Source organism: Danio rerio, chromosome 10 (genome assembly GCF_052040795.2).
Source record: "Danio rerio strain M-AB ecotype USA chromosome 10, GRCz13ab, whole genome shotgun sequence".
Classification (NCBI taxonomy): domain Eukaryota; kingdom Metazoa; phylum Chordata; class Actinopteri; order Cypriniformes; family Danionidae; genus Danio; species Danio rerio.
The window spans coordinates 12,881,556-12,892,943 of NC_141030.1; positions in this window are offsets into that span (position 1 = coordinate 12,881,556).

Consider the following 11,388-nt stretch of genomic DNA (forward strand, 5'->3'; position numbering starts at 1 on the left):
CTCATTTTCAACGTCCAATTCAGAATGTAATAACACCAGATCCAGCCATAAAATGCATCATTCTTTTTTGTTTTAGACAACATTTCATGCACTGTTAAACATGTTAAAGCAAGTTGCAAGTGAAAATCTATGTCTCTGACTGAGTTTGCATTACTGTGATTTGACCTCTCTGCTGGCTGAGATAAGCTCATTTTCAACGTCCAATTCAGAATGTAATGAAACCTGATCCAGCTATAAAATGCATCATTCTTTTTTGTTTTAGACAACATTTCATGCACTGTTAAACATGTTAAAGCAAGTTGCAAGTGAAAATCTATGTCTCTGACTGAGTTTGCATTACTGTGATTTGACCTCTCTGCTGGATGAGATAAGCTCATTTTCAACGTCCAATTCAGAATGTAATAAAACCAGATCCAGCCATAAAATGCATCATTCTTTTTTTGTTTTAGACAACATTTCATGCACTGTTAAACATGTTAAAGCAAGTTGCAAGTGAAAATCTATGTCTCTGACTGAGTTTGCATTACTGTGATTTGACCTCTCTGCTGGCTGAGATAAGCTCATTTTCAACGTCCAATTCAGAAAGTGATAAAAACAGATCCAGCCATAAAATGCATGATTCTTTTTTGTTTTAGACAACATTTCATGCACTGTTAAACATGTTAAAGCAAGTTGCAAGTGAAAATCTATGTCTCTGACTGAGTTTGCATTACTGTGATTTGACCTCTCTGCTGGCTGAGATAAGCTCATTTTCAACGTCCAATTCAGAATATAATAAAACCTGATCCAGCTATAAAATGCATCATTTTTTTTGTTTTAGACAACATTTCATGCACTGTTAAACATGTTAAAGCAAGTTGCAAGTGAAAATCTATGTCTCTGACTGAGTTTGCATTACTGTGATTTGACCTCTCTGCTGGCTGAGATAAGCTCATTTTCAACGTCCATTTCAGAATGTAATAAAACCAGATCCAGCTATAAAATGCATCATTCTTTTTTGTTTTAGACAACATTTCATGCACTGTTAAACATGTTAAAGCAAGTTGCAAGTGAAAATCTATGTCTCTGACTGAGTTTGCATTACTGTGATTTGACCTCTCTGCTGGCTGAGATAAGCTCATTTTCAACGTCCAATTCAGAATGTAATAAAACCAGATCCAGCCATAAAATGCATCATTCTTTTTTTGTTTTAGACAACATTTCATGCACTGTTAAACATGTTAAAGCAAGTTGCAAGTGAAAATCTATGTCTCTGACTGAGTTTGCATTACTGTGATTTGACCTCTCTGCTGGCTGAGATAAGCTCATTTTCAACGTCCAATTCAGAAAGTGATAAAAACAGATCCAGCCATAAAATGCATCATTCTTTTTTGTTTTAGACAACATTTCATGCACTGTTAAACATGTTAAAGCAAGTTGCAAGTGAAAATCTATGTCTCTGACTGAGTTTGCATTACTGTGATTTGACCTCTCTGCTGGCTGAGATAAGCTCATTTTCAACGTCCAATTCAGAATGTAATAAAACCAGATCCAGCCATAAAATGCATCATTCTTTTTTGTTTTAGACAACATTTCATGCACTGTTAAACATGTTAAAGCAAGTTGCAAGTGAAAATCTATGTCTCTGACTGAGTTTGCATTACTGTGATTTGACCTCTCTGCTGGCTGAGATAAGCTCATTTTCAACGTCCAATTCAGAATATAATAAAACCTGATCCAGCTATAAAATGCATCATTTTTTTTTGTTTTAGACAACATTTCATGCACTGTTAAACATGTTAAAGCAAGTTGCAAGTGAAAATCTATGTCTCTGACTGAGTTTGCATTACTGTGATTTGACCTCTCTGCTGGCTGAGATAAGCTCATTTTCAATGTCCATTTCAGAATGTAATAAAACCAGATCCAGCTATAAAATGCATCATTCTTTTTTGTTTTAGACAACATTTCATGCACTGTTAAACATGTTAAAGCAAGTTGCAAGTGAAAATCTATGTCTCTGACTGAGTTTGCATTACTGTGATTTGACCTCTCTGCTGGCTGAGATAAGCTCATTTTCAACGTCCAATTCAGAATGTAATAAAACCAGATCCAGCCATAAAATGCATCATTCTTTTTTGTTTTAGACAACATTTCATGCACTGTTAAACATGTTAAAGCAAGTTGCAAGTGAAAATCTATGTCTCTGACTGAGTTTGCATTACTGTGATTTGACCTCTCTGCTGGCTGAGATAAGCTCATTTTCAACGTCCAATTCAGAATGTAATAAAACCAGATCCAGCCATAAAATGCATCATTCTTTTTTGTTTTAGACAACATTTCATGCACTGTTAAACATGTTAAAGCAAGATGCAAGTGAAAATCTATGTCTCTGACTGAGTTTGCATTACTGTGATTTGACCTCTCTGCTGGCTGAGATAAGCTCATTTTCAACGTCCAATTCAGAATGTAATAAAACTTGATCCAGCTATAAAATGCATCATTCTTTTTTGTTTTAGACAACATTTCATGCACTGTTAAACATGTTAAAGCAAGTTGCAAGTGAAAATCTATGTCTCTGACTGAGTTTGCATTACTGTGATTTGACCTCTCTGCTGGATGAGATAAGCTCATTTTCAACGTCCAATTCAGAATGTAATAAAACCAGATCCAGCCATAAAATGCATCATTCTTTTTTTGTTTTAGACAACATTTCATGCACTGTTAAACATGTTAAAGCAAGTTGCAAGTGAAAATCTATGTCTCTGACTGAGTTTGCATTACTGTGATTTGACCTCTCTGCTGGCTGAGATAAGCTCATTTTCAACGTCCAATTCAGAATGTAATAAAACCAGATCCAGCCATAAAATGCATCATTCTTTTTTGTTTTAGACAACATTTCATGCACTGTTAAACATGTTAAAGCAAGTTGCAAGTGAAAATCTATGTCTCTGACTGAGTTTGCATTATTGTGATTTGACCTCTCTGCTTGCTGAGATAAGCTCATTTTCAACGACCAATTCAGAATGTAATAAAACCAGATCCAGCTATAAAATGCATCATTCTTTTTTGTTTTAGACAACATTTCATGCACTGTTAAACATGTTAAAGCAAGTTGCAAGTGAAAATCTATGTCTCTGACTGAGTTTGCATTACTGTGATTTGACCTCTCTGCTGGCTGAGATAAGCTCATTTTCAACGTCCAATTCAGAATGTAATAAAACCAGATCCAGCCATAAAATGCATCATTCTTTTTTGTTTTAGACAACATTTCATGCACTGTTAAACATGTTAAAGCAAGTTGCAAGTGAAAATCTATGTCTCTGACTGAGTTTGCATTACTGTGATTTGACCTCTCTGCTGGCTGAGATAAGCTCATTTTCAACGTCCAATTCAGAATGTAATAAAACCAGATCCAGCCATAAAATGCATCATTCTTTTTTGTTTTAGACAACATTTCATGCACTGTTAAACATGTTAAAGCAAGTTGCAAGTGAAAATCTATGTCTCTGACTGAGATTGCAATACTGTGATTTGACCTCTCTGCTGGCTGAGATAATCTCATTTTCAACGTCCAATTCAGAATGTAATAAAACCAGATCTAGCTATAAAATGCATCATTCTTTTTTGTTTCAGACAACATTTCATGCACTGTTAAACATGTTAAAGCAAGTTGCAAGTGAAAATCTATGTCTCTGACTGAGTTTGCATTACTGTGATTTGACCTCTCTGCTGGCTGAGATAAGCTCATTTTCAACGTCCAATTAGGAATGTAATAAAACCAGATCCAGCCATAAAATGCATCATTCTTTTTTGTTTTAGACAACATTTCATGCACTGTTAAACATGTTAAAGCAAGTTGCAAGTGAAAATCTATGTCTCTGACTGAGTTTGCATTACTGTGATTTGACCTCTCTGCTGGCTGAGATAAGCTCATTTTCAACGTCCAATTCAGAATGTAATAAAACCAGATCCAGCCATAAAATGCATCATTCTTTTTTGTTTTAGACAACATTTCATGCACTGTTAAACATGTTAAAGCAAGTTGCAAGTGAAAATCTATGTCTCTGACTGAGTTTGCATTACTGTGATTTGACCTCTCTGCTGGCTGAGATAAGCTCATTTTCAACGTCCAATTCAGAATGTAATAAAACCAGATCCAGCCATAAAATGCATCATTCTTTTTTGTTTTAGACAACATTTCATGCACTGTTAAACATGTTAAAGCAAGTTGCAAGTGAAAATCTATGTCTCTGACTGAGTTTGCATAACTGTGATTTGACCTATCTGCTGGCTGAGATAAGCTCATTTTCAACGTCCAATTCAGAAAGTGATAAAAACAGATCCAGCCATAAAATGCATTATTCTTTTTTGTTTTAGACAACATTTCATGCACTGTTAAACATGTTAAAGCAAGTTGCAAGTGAAAATCTATGTCTCTGACTGAGGTTGCATTACTGTGATTTGACCTCTCTGCTGGCTGAGATAAGCTCATTTTCAACGTCCAATTCAGAATGTAATAAAAACAGATCCAGCCATGAAATGCATCATTCTTTTTTGTTTTAGAAAACATTTCATGCACTGTTAAACATGTTAAAGCAAGTTGCAAGTGAAAATCTATGTCTCTGACTGAGTTTGCATTACTGTGATTTGACCTCTCTGCTGGCTGAGATAAGCTCATTTTCAACGTCCAATTCAGAATATAATAAAACCTGATCCAGCCATAAAATGCATCATTTTTTTTGTTTTAGACAACATTTCATGCACTGTTAAACATGTTAAAGCAAGTTGCAAGTGAAAATCTATGTCTCTGACTGAGTTTGCATTACTGTGATTTGACCTCTCTGCTGGCTGAGATAAGCTCATTTTCAACGTCCAATTCAGAATATAATAAAACCTGATCCAGCCATAAAATGCATCATTTTTTTTGTTTTAGACAACATTTCATGCACTGTTAAACATGTTAAAGCAAGTTGCAAGTGAAAATCTATGTCTCTGACTGAGTTTGCATTACTGTGATTTGACCTCTCTGCTGGCTGAGATAAGCTCATTTTCAACGTCCAATTCAGAATGTAATAAAACCAGATCCAGCCATAAAATGCATCATTCTTTTTTGCTTTAGACAACATTTCATGCACTGTTAAACATGTTAAAGCAAGTTGCAAGTGAAAATCTATGTCTCTGACTGAGTTTGCATTACTGTGATTTGACCTCTCTGCTGGCTGAGATAAGCTCATTTTTAACGTCCAATTCAGAATGTAATAAAACCAGATCCAGCTATAAAATGCATCATTCTTTTTTGTTTTAGACAACATTTCTTGCACTGTTAAACATGTTAAAGCAACTTGCAAGTGAAAATCTATGTCTCTGACTGAGTTTGCATTACTGTGATTTGACCTCTCTGCTGGCTGAGATAAGCTCATTTTCAACGTCCAATTCAGAATGTAATAAAACCAGATCCAGCCATAAAATGCATCATTCTTTTTTGTTTTAGACAACATTTCATGCACTGTTAAACATGTTAAAGCAAGTTGCAAGTGAAAATCTATGTCTCTGACTGAGTTTGCATTACTGTGATTTGACCTCTCTGCTGGCTGAGATAAGCTCATTTTCAACGTCCAATTCAGAATGTAATAAAACCAGATCCAGCCATAAAATGCATCATTCTTTTTTGTTTTAGACAACATTTCATGCACTGTTAAACATGTTAAAGCAAGTTGCAAGTGAAAATCTATGTCTCTGACTGAGTTTGCATTACTGTGATTTGACCTCTCTGCTGGCTGAGATAAGCTCATTTTCAACGTCCAATTCAGAATGTAATAAAACCAGATCCAGCCATAAAATGCATCATTCTTTTTTGTTTTAGACAACATTTCATGCACTGTTAAACATGTTAAAGCAAGTTGCAAGTGAAAATCTATGTCTCTGACTGAGTTTGCATTACTGTGATTTGACCTCTCTGCTTGCTGAGATAAGCTCATTTTCAACGACCAATTCAGAATGTAATAAAACCTGATCCAGCTATAAAATGCATCATTCTTTTTTGTTTTAGACAACATTTCATGCACTGTTAAACATGTTAAAGCAAGTTGCAAGTGAAAATCTATGTCTCTGACTGAGTTTGCATTACTGTGATTTGACCTCTCTGCTGGCTGAGATAAGCTCATTTTCAACGTCCAATTCAGAATGTAATAAAACCAGATCCAGCCATAAAATGTATCATTCTTTTTTGTTTTAGACAACATTTCATGCACTGTTAAACATGTTAAAGCAAGTTGCAAGTGAAAATCTATGTCTCTGACTGAGTTTGCATTACTGTGATTTGACCTCTCTGCTGGCTGAGATAAGCTCATTTTCAACGTCCAATTCAGAATGTAATAAAACCAGATCCAGCCATAAAATGCATCATTCTTTTTTGTTTTAGACAACATTTCATGCACTGTTAAACATGTTAAAGCAAGTTGCAAGTGAAAATCTATGTCTCTGACTGAGTTTGCAATACTGTGATTTGACCTCTCTGCTGGCTGAGATAAGCTCATTTTCAACGTCCAATTCAGAATGTAATAAAACCAGATCCAGCCATAAAATGCATCATTCTTTTTTGTTTTAGACAACATTTCATGCACTGTTAAACATGTTAAAGCAAGTTGCAAGTGAAAATCTATGTCTCTGACTGAGTTTGCATTACTGTGATTTGACCTCTCTGCTGGCTGAGATAAGCTCATTTTCAACGTCCAATTCAGAATGTAATAAAACCAGATCCAGCCATAAAATGCATCATTCTTTTTTGTTTTAGACAACATTTCATGCACTGTTAAACATGTTAAAGCAAGTTGCAAGTGAAAATCTATGTCTCTGACTGAGTTTGCATTACTGTGATTTGACCTCTCTGCTGGCTGAGATAAGCTCATTTTCAACGTCCAATTAAGAATGTAATAAAACCAGATCCAGCCATAAAATGCATCATTCTTTTTTGTTTTAGACAACATTTCATGCACTGTTAAACATGTTAAAGCAAGTTGCAAGTGAAAATCTATATCTCTGACTGAGTTTGCATTACTGTGATTTGACCTCTCTGCTGGCTGAGATAAGCTCATTTTCAACGTCCAATTCAGAATGTAATAAAACCTGATCCAGCTATAAAATGCATCATTCTTTTTTGTTTTAGACAACATTTCATGCACTGTTAAACATGTTAAAGCAAGTTGCAAGTGAAAATCTATGTATCTGACTGAGTTTGCATTACTGTGATTTGACCTCTCTGCTGGCTGAGATAAGCTCATTTTTAACGTCCAATTCAGAATGTAATAAAACCAGATCCAGCCATAAAATGCATCATTCTTTTTTGTTTTAGACAACATTTCATGCACTGTTAAACATGTTAAAGCAAGTTGCAAGTGAAAATCTATGTCTCTGACTGAGTTTGCATTACTGTGATTTGACCTCTCTGCTGGCTGAGATAAGCTCATTTTCAACGTCCAATTCAGAATGTAATAAAACCAGATCCAGCCATAAAATGCATCATTCTTTTTTGTTTTAGACAACATTTCATGCACTGTTAAACATGTAAAGCAAGTTGCAAGTGAAAATCTATGTCTCTGACTGAGTTTGCATTACTGTGATTTGACCTCTCTGCTGGCTGAGATAAGCTCATTTTCAACGTCCAATTCAGAATGTAATAAAACCAGATCCAGCCATAAAATGCATCATTCTTTTTTGTTTTAGACAACATTTCATGCACTGTTAAACATGTAAAGCAAGTTGCAAGTGAAAATCTATGTCTCTGACTGAGTTTGCATTACTGTGATTTGACCTCTCTGCTGGCTGAGATAAGCTCATTTTCAACGTCCAATTCAGAATATAATAAAACCTGATCCAGCTATAAAATGCATCATTTTTTTTTTGTTTTAGACAACATTTCATGCACTGTTAAACATGTTAAAGCAAGTTGCAAGTGAAAATCTATGTCTCTGACTGAGTTTGCATTACTGTGATTTGACCTCTCTGCTGGCTGAGATAAGCTCATTTTCAATGTCCATTTCAGAATGTAATAAAACCAGATCCAGCTATAAAATGCATCATTCTTTTTTGTTTTAGACAACATTTCATGCACTGTTAAACATGTTAAAGCAAGTTGCAAGTGAAAATCTATGTCTCTGACTAGGTTTGCATTACTGTGATTTGACCTCTCTGCTGGCTGAGATAAGCTCATTTTCAACGTCCAATTCAGAATGTAATAAAACCAGATCCAGCCATAAAATGCATCATTCTTTTTTGTTTTAGACAACATTTCATGCACTGTTAAACATGTTAAAGCAAGTTGCAAGTGAAAATCTATGTCTCTGACTGAGTTTGCATTACTGTGATTTGACCTCTCTGCTGGCTGAGATAAGCTCATTTTCAACGTCCAATTCAGAATGTAATAAAACCAGATCCAGCCATAAAATGCATCATTCTTTTTTGTTTTAGACAACATTTCATGCACTGTTAAACATGTTAAAGCAAGATGCAAGTGAAAATCTATGTCTCTGACTGAGTTTGCATTACTGTGATTTGACCTCTCTGCTGGCTGAGATAAGCTCATTTTCAACGTCCAATTCAGAATGTAATGAAACTTGATCCAGCTATAAAATGCATCATTCTTTTTTGTTTTAGACAACATTTCATGCACTGTTAAACATGTTAAAGCAAGTTGCAAGTGAAAATCTATGTCTCTGACTGAGTTTGCATTACTGTGATTTGACCTCTCTGCTGGATGAGATAAGCTCATTTTCAACGTCCAATTCAGAATGTAATAAAACCAGATCCAGCCATAAAATGCATCATTCTTTTTTTGTTTTAGACAACATTTCATGCACTGTTAAACATGTTAAAGCAAGTTACAAGTGAAAATCTATGTCTCTGACTGAGTTTGCATTACTGTGATTTGACCTCTCTGCTGGCTGAGATAAGCTCATTTTCAACGTCCAATTCAGAAAGTGATAAAAACAGATCCAGCCATAAAATGCATCATTCTTTTTTGTTTTAGACAACATTTCATGCACTGTTAAACATGTTAAAGCAAGTTGCAAGTGAAAATCTATGTCTCTGACTGAGTTTGCATTACTGTGATTTGACCTCTCTGCTGGCTGAGATAAGCTCATTTTCAACGTCCAATTCAGAATGTAATAAAACCAGATCCAGCCATAAAATGCATCATTCTTTTTTGTTTTAGACAACATTTCATGCACTGTTAAACATGTTAAAGCAAGTTGCAAGTGAAAATCTATGTCTCTGACTGAGTTTGCATTACTGTGATTTGACCTCTCTGCTGGCTGAGATAAGCTCATTTTCAACGTCCAATTCAGAATATAATAAAACCTGATCCAGCTATAAAATGCATCATTTTTTTTGTTTTAGACAACATTTCATGCACTGTTAAACATGTTAAAGCAAGTTGCAAGTGAAAATCTATGTCTCTGACTGAGTTTGCATTACTGTGATTTGACCTCTCTGCTGGCTGAGATAAGCTCATTTTCAACGTCCATTTCAGAATGTAATAAAACCAGATCCAGCTATAAAATGCATCATTCTTTTTTGTTTTAGACAACATTTCATGCACTGTTAAACATGTTAAAGCAAGTTGCAAGTGAAAATCTATGTCTCTGACTGAGTTTGCATTACTGTGATTTGACCTCTCTGCTGGCTGAGATAAGCTCATTTTCAACGTCCAATTCAGAATATAATAAAACCTGATCCAGCTATAAAATGCATCATTTTTTTTGTTTTAGACAACATTTCATGCACTGTTAAACATGTTAAAGCAAGTTGCAAGTGAAAATCTATGTCTCTGACTGAGTTTGCATTACTGTGATTTGACCTCTCTGCTGGCTGAGATAAGCTCATTTTCAACGTCCATTTCAGAATGTAATAAAACCAGATCCAGCTATAAAATGCATCATTCTTTTTTGTTTTAGACAACATTTCATGCACTGTTAAACATGTTAAAGCAAGTTGCAAGTGAAAATCTATGTCTCTGACTGAGTTTACATTACTGTGATTTGACCTCTCTGCTGGCTGAGATAAGCTCATTTTCAACGTCCAATTCAGAATGTAATAAAACCAGATCCAGCCATAAAATGCATCATTCTTTTTTGTTTTAGACAACATTTTATGCACTGTTAAACATGTTAAAGCAAGTTGCAAGTGAAAATCTATGTCTCTGACTGAGTTTGCATTACTGTGATTTGACCTCTCTGCTGGCTGAGATAAGCTCATTTTCAACGTCCAATTCAGAATGTAATAAAACCTGATCCAGCTATAAAATGCATCATTCTTTTTTGTTTTAGACAACATATCATGCACTGTTAAACATGTTAAAGCAAGTTGCAAGTGAAAATCTATGTCTCTGACTGAGTTTGCATTACTGTGATTTGACCTCTCTGCTGGCTGAGATAAGCTCATTTTCAACGTCCAATTCAGAATGTAATAAAACTTGATCCAGCTATAAAATGCATCATTCTTTTTTGTTTTAGACAACATTTCATGCACTGTTAAACATGTTAAAGCAAGTTGCAAGTGAAAATCTATGTCTCTGACTGAGTTTGCATTACTGTGATTTGACCTCTCTGCTGGCTGAGATAAGCTCATTTTCAACGTCCAATTCAGAATGTAATAAAACCAGATCCAGCCATAAAATGCATCATTCTTTTTTTGTTTTAGACAACATTTCATGCACTGGTAAACATGTTAAAGCAAGTTGCAAGTGAAAATCTATGTCTCTGACTGAGTTTGCATTACTGTGATTTGACCTCTCTGCTGGCTGAGATAAGCTCATTTTCAACGTCCAATTCAGAAAGTGATAAAAACAGATCCAGCCATAAAATGCATCATTCTTTTTTGTTTTAGACAACATTTCATGCACTGTTAAACATGTTAAAGCAAGTTGCAAGTGAAAATCTATGTCTCTGACTGAGTTTGCATTTCTGTGATTTGACCTCTCTGCTGGCTGAGATAAGCTCATTTTCAACGTCCAATTCAGAATGTAATAAAACCAGATCGAGCCATAAAATGCATCATTCTTTTTTGCTTTAGACAACATTTCATGCACTGTTAAACATGTTAAAGCAAGTTGCAAGTGAAAATCTATGTCTCTGACTGAGTTTGCATTACTGTGATTTGACCTCTCTGCTGGCTGAGATAAGCTCATTTTCAACGTCCAATTCAGAATGTAATAAAACCAGATCGAGCCATAAAATGCATCATTCTTTTTTGCTTTAGACAACATTTCATGCACTGTTAAACATGTTAAAGCAAGTTGCAAGTGAAAATCTATGTCTCTGACTGAGTTTGCATTACTGTGATTTGACCTCTCTGCTGGCTGAGATAAGCTCATTTTCAACGTCCAATTCAGAATGTAATAAAACCAGATCC